General features: G+C 40.2%; 1 long non-coding RNA gene across 1 annotated transcript; it reads left to right on the top strand.

Moving 5' to 3' along the window:
- Positions 1–228: 228 nt before the first annotated feature.
- On the top strand, positions 229–7,820 carry LOC123189178 (uncharacterized). Its single transcript, XR_006495630.1, has 4 exons — positions 229–574; positions 1,093–1,230; positions 2,196–2,272; positions 7,422–7,820. It is a non-coding gene; the product is annotated as an uncharacterized lncRNA (long non-coding RNA).
- Positions 7,821–8,050: the final 230 nt, after the last annotated feature.

Here is an 8,050-nt window from a genome sequence, read left to right as displayed (position 1 = left end):
GAGGAATTCTTCCTATCCTCCACATTTCATAGGAAAATAAACATTAGCCTAGACTCAATGGAAAAAATCCTATGGTGTGAATCAAAGGGCATCTCCTTTTCCATTCATATGCATAGAATTTGATATGCATGTCATCTCATTTCCTATGACTTTCCTATTCCTATGATTTTTTAATCCTATGAACCAAAGGAGGCCTCAATTTCCAAGTCTCTCTCTCCTGTACTAGTCCTCCACCGAACACAACACACACCAGTACTAGTCCACCAAGAACAGGGCACACGCACATGTCTTCTCTCCCTCCTATTCATCTGCTCCTAACCTAGCCAGATCGGCCACGCCGCCAGAGATGGGAACATGCTGCTCCGCCACTACCAGACCTCTCTCCCTCTCTTCCCTGATCCAAATCCCTAATCTCTAATCCCCACTCAAATTTGACTTGCAGGTTAGGTTCTTGTTGTGTTGTGATTCATCCGCTCCAGATTGAAGCCGCCGGCATTGGTGTCCGCGGTGCCGCTGGGTGTTGCAGATCAGAGTTCAAAGGCATGACCATGGAGCAGATCAAGCATAAGTGCGGGTTAGTGATGCCCTTGTACCCTCCCTGATTCTTTTTTTTTATGCTTAAGTTCTCAGATTTGGTAAATTAATTTAGTCTCATGTGCATGTGTGTGTACTGAATCAGTTCCTCTTATGCAAGATGTTGGTGTACTAATGTTGTACGTTATCTTGCTCCATTTTATTTTACTTTATTAAGGCATTATACATGCTTTCTTGTACTGTTGGTTTTAAGATCTGTGATAGATGATACTATTGGAAAGATTTAGCTTTTGTGTGCATCTGTGAAGAACTAGTGAGGAATATTGTGGGTGCATCTGGGTTGGGCTTCTTTGTGAGTGTGACTGCTAAAGGAATGACAGAAGAAGAAGAACTCACCTTTCTTCTTTTGCCTTCTCTGTTGTTCCTACTAGTGCTGCTCCTACTTCCAGATCCCAGTCCAGTAGGCTAACTTCTTGCTCTAGCCTTCCTCCTTTGATCTACTATGATTTCTCAGCTCACCATCTCTACTTATTTTTCTTGGACCTTTGTTGGTTGCAGATAGAAAGATGAAGACAGTGGGAGGAAGACAAGCTGCTGGTTTGGCTATTTGGGGAAGAATGGAGATGTGTGAAGTGTTGGCAATGGCTTGCTCTGCTCTCTCTTCTTTTAATATCAGAAAACCATCTTCCTTGGCTGGTATGGCTGCCTATCCCCTTCTCCATTGTTCTCATAGGTGCTAGCTTCTAATTAGCTGAAGGTTGAAGCCCATACATAGACTATAATGTTGACCCATTGACTATTAATCTATTGTGCACGTGAGAGTGGTGGTCAGTGTCTGTCTCAAATGTGTCCTGCTATTCTGGTTAACCCATAGATATTTTTGGGTTGGTCTAAGTTTGGTTTGGTATTGTTGTATAGATTAGCATAGTCTGGTCTCCCTACATTTTCTTTTTCCAAAGATTTGTAATATACTTGTACAGTTGTACTGTTTGACGTGTATGAATATAAATATATATTTTAGTGGTTATTCTTGTTGAAGAAATCTGAGATGTATTTTCTTAATATATTCTACTTAATTATCTAGTTAAGTGTGGAATTACTATGTGAAAAAATACGGGTCGTTACATCCTACCCTCCTTAGAAAAAGATTTCGTCCTCGAAATCAAAACCTACATGAAAAGGTTTGAGTAGGTCACTCATAGGTCTTCCTCCTCTCCCACGTCGCCTCACGAATGGAGTGGTTCCTCCATTCTACCTTGCTGAACTGAATGGTTCTTGTCGTGAGCTTGCGGTTTTCAACTTCTAGTATCTTCAATGGGCTCTCTTCATAGGTCAGGTCAGGTCTTAGATCAATCTCCAAGTCTGACACTTGTGGTGGTGGCTTGTTGCATTTCTTAGGTTGAGATATGTGGAAGACATTGTGAATCCTTGATAGGTGTTGTCGTAATTCCAACTTATAAGCAGATTTCCCCTTCTCTAAAATTTTAAAGGGCCCAACATATCTAGGACTTAGCTTCCCTTTGATTCCAAAGTGTCGAACCCCTTTTATAGGTAATACTTTTATATACACCTTTAAGTTCATAATCTACTTTCACTATATTGGCAGCTAACCAAACCATCCCAAGGATTATTTCTAAACCTGGCATCTCTATGACATGCAGGTTTGCTGAAAATTTGGTGTTGTGGATTATTATTGGTTGATTTCTGCCCATTGCCTCTACTGCAATCTTGCCTCCAGGTGAGCTAACTCCTAAAGCTTTCTCAAACGGTGTGCATGCTCTTATTCACGAGTTACTGGGAAATAAATAAGTGTGTGGCACCGGTGTAAAAAAAGAACTATAGCAATTGAAGGAGGAATGAGTAGTTTACCGATGACAACATTTGTAGCTTCTCCTAGTTGCTCTATAGCCACATAATTCAGCCTAGGTTGTCCTCCTATTTGTCCTCCACGCCCAGCTCCTCTTGTTGTATAGTTCATAGGTCCTCCTTGTCCTTGCCCAGCTGGTGGACGATGCACTTGAGTCTGCTGCATAGGTGGCGTTGTAGGATTTGCGGGAGGAGAGGTGCAATTGATCTTGTGGTGTCCTGGCCTCCCACTCTTGAAGCAAACGCATGTACCCGTCATACAATCACGAGTAGCGTGACCTTTTCCACACTTCCCACATTTAGGAACAAAGGTTGGCTGAGTAGGGAATCTAGGCCGTGGTGGTGGCATATGAGGACGCACTGGTCCATGCATCATAAGACGTGGGTGATGTATCATGGGGCGTGGGTCTACCCTTGCTTTCTTCCTTCTCTCCTCACTTAGGTTGGAATGCTCATTCTCAAGTATGAAGGCCCTATTGACAAGGTCTTGAAACTTGGTGATCCCGTGAATCGAGAGGTGCATTTTCAGGAATGGATGCAACCCCTCCATAAACTTCTCCACTTTCTTGGCTTCAGTGTTCACATCATCTAGAGCATACCTCGTCAAATCATTAAATTGGTTCAGGTAGTCGTTTATCCTCTTACTACCTTGAGTCAGATTGCGAAACTCCCTCGTTTTGATATCCATGTTTCCCTTTGGAATATGGGTCTGACGGAAATTCTCCTTGAACTCCTCCCAAGTGATAGGCTGATTATTTGCTTGGTTAAGACAAAAATTTCTCCACCAAGCTGTTGCTGGTCCGGTTAGCAGGTGCAATGCATATCTCACCTTTTCTTCATCTGAGCACCCTACAGTTTCTAGATTATGTTCTACTTCTAACAGCCAGTCATCTGCCTCTAGTGGATCCACTGCCTTGGAGAATGTAGGTTGCTGAGTTTTCAGAAACTCTCCTAAACTAACTCATGCACTGGGTATGTTTGCTCCTCCAAGAACTAGTCTTGTCAGTATTGCTTTGAGGAAGCGGTTCTGGCTCTCTTGGGACTCCCTTTGAGAATTCTCCATGAACTTAAGGACATCTCCCAGATTGCCTTCTCCACCCATAAGTCCAGAAGTTTCAGCATTGCCCACTTCTGGATTGCTTGGAAGTCGCACCGGTCCAGGTAGAACACTTTGATCTTCTGAAGCTGGATTACCCCCATGCTGATCATGGGCGCTTGATCCCAAACGGAAGACAAGGTCTTGCTCGGTCAAACCATTGTTATTCATCCTGCATTTTTTTGTTAGTTGCTTATATTCTTTGCATGATTACTAGCAAAAATGCCCGTGTGTTGCAACGGGAGAAAACATATCGCATGCCCCTATCTCAATAAGCATAGTCTCAAGACCTCCACAAGCCCATGTCATTTTTCTCAACAGACGCCTTTCCGTGTCACCGCCTATCCCCCTTCCCACCGTGACTGACAGTTGTCGTAGTGCGCGAGACTACTTCTGTACTTTGCTACAGAGCAAAACAAACGCTGCTAGAAATGAGTAGCACGTGCTTATTAACAAAACTTCCTATCATTAATAATAAATAGCACATACAATCAAATTTTGCGACCTTTTAATGTAACTAATGTTTAGGCTAGCTAACAAAATCACTCTGAGATTTTTTTTGCGGGGTAAAAATTACTTTGAGATTATGAAGAAAAATAATGAATTTCCTCAATAAAGAATCAAACCATGACATGAGCAACCGATTGGATTTATCTATTATATACTTGAATTAAATTAATGTTTTGTTACTCATATTATTTCTACTTACTCTGGAAAAAAATCATGTTATTTATTTTAATCCACTATATTTTTGATTTTGTATTAATCAAAATGCATTTGTTAATTAATTAATTTAACCGGCCATGAATTAAGTTTTAATGTTTGTGACCCCGCAAAAAAAAGTTTTAATGTTTGTGAGCCACCAATTATTTTTGCACATTTATAACCCTAACATGCACTAATTGTTTTTGTCCTTATAAAAATAAAATGGTAGTTTACCCCATTAACTTTTGTGAACTAAAACAAAGTAAAGTGAAGCAATTGCCACACAATGGAGTTTCGAGACTTGCACTAACTTTTCTTCTCAAGCTAGCTATAGTCATGCTCAAACATAGGGCATACGAAAGTATACGTATTATGGATCTAGGAAAATTGTGCGTACTCACATTTTATTTATTTTCATTCAATGTACATTTTTTTATTTGTTTATTAATGAAAATGCATGTGTTAATTATTTACTTTAACAGCCATGCATTAAGTTTTAATGTTTGCGAGCAGCAATTTTTTTTATACTTCTGTAACCAATTTTTAACTTGATGAAAAAAAATAACAAAAAAGATGCATCCTCTTTGACATGTACTCCTACATGTTTAGGATTCCAAGTCGGCTAAAAAAGGAGTTCACGTCTCCTTTCTTTTCCCCACTTTAAATATGATAGAAAAATAGAAAAAATATGATTAAAAAGATCCAATTCGCTGCCTACTTTTGTTTCTGTTCGCACGACTTCGTTCTAGCAGTAGAAACTTGAGCGCCATGGCGCTTCTACGTTAAAATTCTCCTCTTTCCTCGTCTTTATTATTGTTCTCTATCACAAACTAAAATCCCTCTTTTATTCTTTCCTTCTATTTTATTTCCTTCATTTTTCATTATTTATTCTTCCATTCAATGCCTTTCTTTCCATCTTTATTCTTTCCTCCTATTTATTTCCTCTTTACCTTCCTTATTTCCTTCTTCATTCTTTTATTCAATCCTTCTTTCCTTCTTTTTTATTTCCTTCCTTACCACGGATGGTTTATTTCCTTCCTTAATGATTTTCGAGATGGCTCCTTGTTACCTAGAAAAAATGAAGACGTATATAAATTAGGAAAATTGAATGTAAGGAAATGAGGTGGGACTATTTTATAGGTGAATCAATTTTTTATTATCATGCAACACGAGCTAGCTTAATTGGCCGCAATATTAGATTTCGCACATCAAGTTGCAAGTTCGATTCGCCACACCGGGCAACAATTTTTTGTGTCGGTCGGCCTGGATGGGCCGGAATAATTTGGCCCAGCTCGGGCTGAAATAATTCGGCCTCGTTGCGTGTGGTCCATGTAGCTTCTTTCGATCAGATTTGGTTTTAACCGAACGAACAGATCGATTAAACGACATACGAACCTTTGAAGGACGGACCGAAAAAAACCTTTGACATACAAAAACGGACGAAAATTAAGGAGGAAGAAGCGTTAGCCCCTTTATTATTATATATATAATATATATAATTAGGTAAAGATTGATTCAATCAGCAAGCACAAGTGCAAGTGATATCAATAAATAGCATGCCATCCTTAAATTTGTAGTAACCAAACATGAAGTGCAATCATGGTGGCAAATGCCTCTTACTACCCAGAATAATATCACTCTGATTACTCACTAAAGCACACAATAGTAAAGTACTACGAGCCTCCTAATGCACGCAAGTTATATACTACAGGGCAAACACTTATGTTAGATCGGTACATCACATAGGTCTTAATTAGGGGCATAACTACATTATGACTACACTAAACACTACATATGGTTCAATTCCTACTAGTACATAGGTATAACACCCTCGATGCGACTATAGTTCCCACGTGTCGAGGCACGACTTAGAGACATAATCGCATTGAAGGCGTATGTCGCAAGTTAGGCAATCTTCATAACATCCCATGTAATATAAATAATAAAGGGGAGATAACATGGTTGGTTTACACTCGCCACGTCAATCAAGTACATAAATAACATTACATCATCCAAACACTCATGACCCGACTACGGCGCCAAAATAAAAAAGAACCCAACATGCGACACGGTCCCGATCACCCCCAACTAGACACCACTACTGATCATCAAGAAAGGAAACATAGTAACGTTGAGAGTCTTCGTCGAACTCCCACTTAAGCTCAAACGCGTCTCCTGGAGCAGAATCATCGGGCCCTGCATCTGGTGTAATAGTAATCTATGAGCCACAGGGACTCAGCAATCTTGCACCCTCGTGATCAAGACTATTTCACTACTAGGAAAAGGGCTATAGATGGAATTGACACTAATGGCGCACCAGACATATGGTGCGTCATTACTATATACTAATGGCGCACCATGTGTTGGTGCGTCATTAGTGTCCAAAACACTAATGGCGCACCACATCCACGGTCCGCCATTAGTAAATTTTTTTTTTAAATTTTGTTCAAAACTACTAATGGCGCACCGTGGGAGTGGTGCGTTTGAACTAGTAATGGCGCACCACTCCCACGGTGCGCCATTAGTAAAAAAAAATTAAAACTTTTTTTTTGAATTTTTTTCAAAACTACTAATGGCGCACCGTCGGCGTGGCGCGCCATTACTAGTTAAACTAGTAATGGCGCACCATGCCACGGTGCACCATTAGTAACCTTGGCCACCACTTCCATCGAATGCACCCCCCCCATGGATCGCCTTTTCAGTTTAAAAAAAATAAAAGAAAATGATAAAAATGTCAAAAAAATAAAAAAAATAAGTTTCCCATGTGATATGTGGCCTAGTTGTTGGGAAAATTTGCAAAAATGAATTTTGACTTCATTTGCAAAATCTCACGAGAATTTGTAAAAATGGGCATAACTTTTGCATACTAACTCGGATGAAAAAGTTTTTTATATGAAAAATCATCTACTCGAAAAGTTACGGGTAGAACCTCGTGAAGTGGTGCAAAATGAAGCCGATGAGTTTGCAATGAATGAAGATGAAGAACCTCGTGAGCTCTACCGGAGATTAACCACTCTCGCGGTCTCACTCCGAGATCATGGGAGCAATGATACGGATGATTGATACGTCTCCAACATATCTATAATTTTTGATTGTTTCATGCTATTATATTATCTGTTTTGGATGTTTAATGGGCTTTAATATATCTTTTTATATTATTTTTGGGACTAACCTATTAACTAAAGGCCCAGTGCAAATTGCTGCTTTTTTCCTATTTCAGTGTTTCGCAGAAAAGGAATATCAAACGGAATCCAAACAGAATGAAACCTTCGGGAGGGTTATTTTTGGAACAAACGTGATTCAGGAGACTTGGAGTGGACGTCAAGAAAGAAGCGAAGAGGCCATGAGGCAAGAGGGCACACCCAGGGGGGTTAGCGCACCCCCCATCCTAGTGGGCCCCTCGCAGCTCCACCGACGTACTTCTTCCTCCTATATATACCCATATACCCTGAAAACATCCAGGAGCACCGTGAAACCCTATTTCCACCGCCGCAACCTTCTGTACCCATGAGATCCCATCTTGGGGCGTTTTCCGGCGCTCCGCCGGAATGGGAATCGATCATGAAGGGCTTCTACATCAACACCATAGTCTCTCCGATGATGTGTGAGTAGTTTACCACAGACCTTGGGGCCTATAGTTATTAGCTAGATGGCTTCTTCTCTCTCTTTGGATCTCAATACAAAGTTCTCCTTGATTCTCTTGGAGATCTATTCGATATAATTCTTTTTGTGGTGTGTTTGTCGAGATCTGATAAATTATGGGTTTATGATCAAGATTATCTATGAACAATATTTGATTCTTCTCTGAATTCTTTTATGCGTGATTTAAATATCTTTGCAAGTCTCTTT

Source organism: Triticum aestivum, chromosome 2A (genome assembly GCF_018294505.1).
Source record: "Triticum aestivum cultivar Chinese Spring chromosome 2A, IWGSC CS RefSeq v2.1, whole genome shotgun sequence".
Lineage (NCBI taxonomy): Eukaryota > Viridiplantae > Streptophyta > Magnoliopsida > Poales > Poaceae > Triticum > Triticum aestivum.
This window is presented reverse-complemented; position numbering and strand designations above follow the sequence as displayed.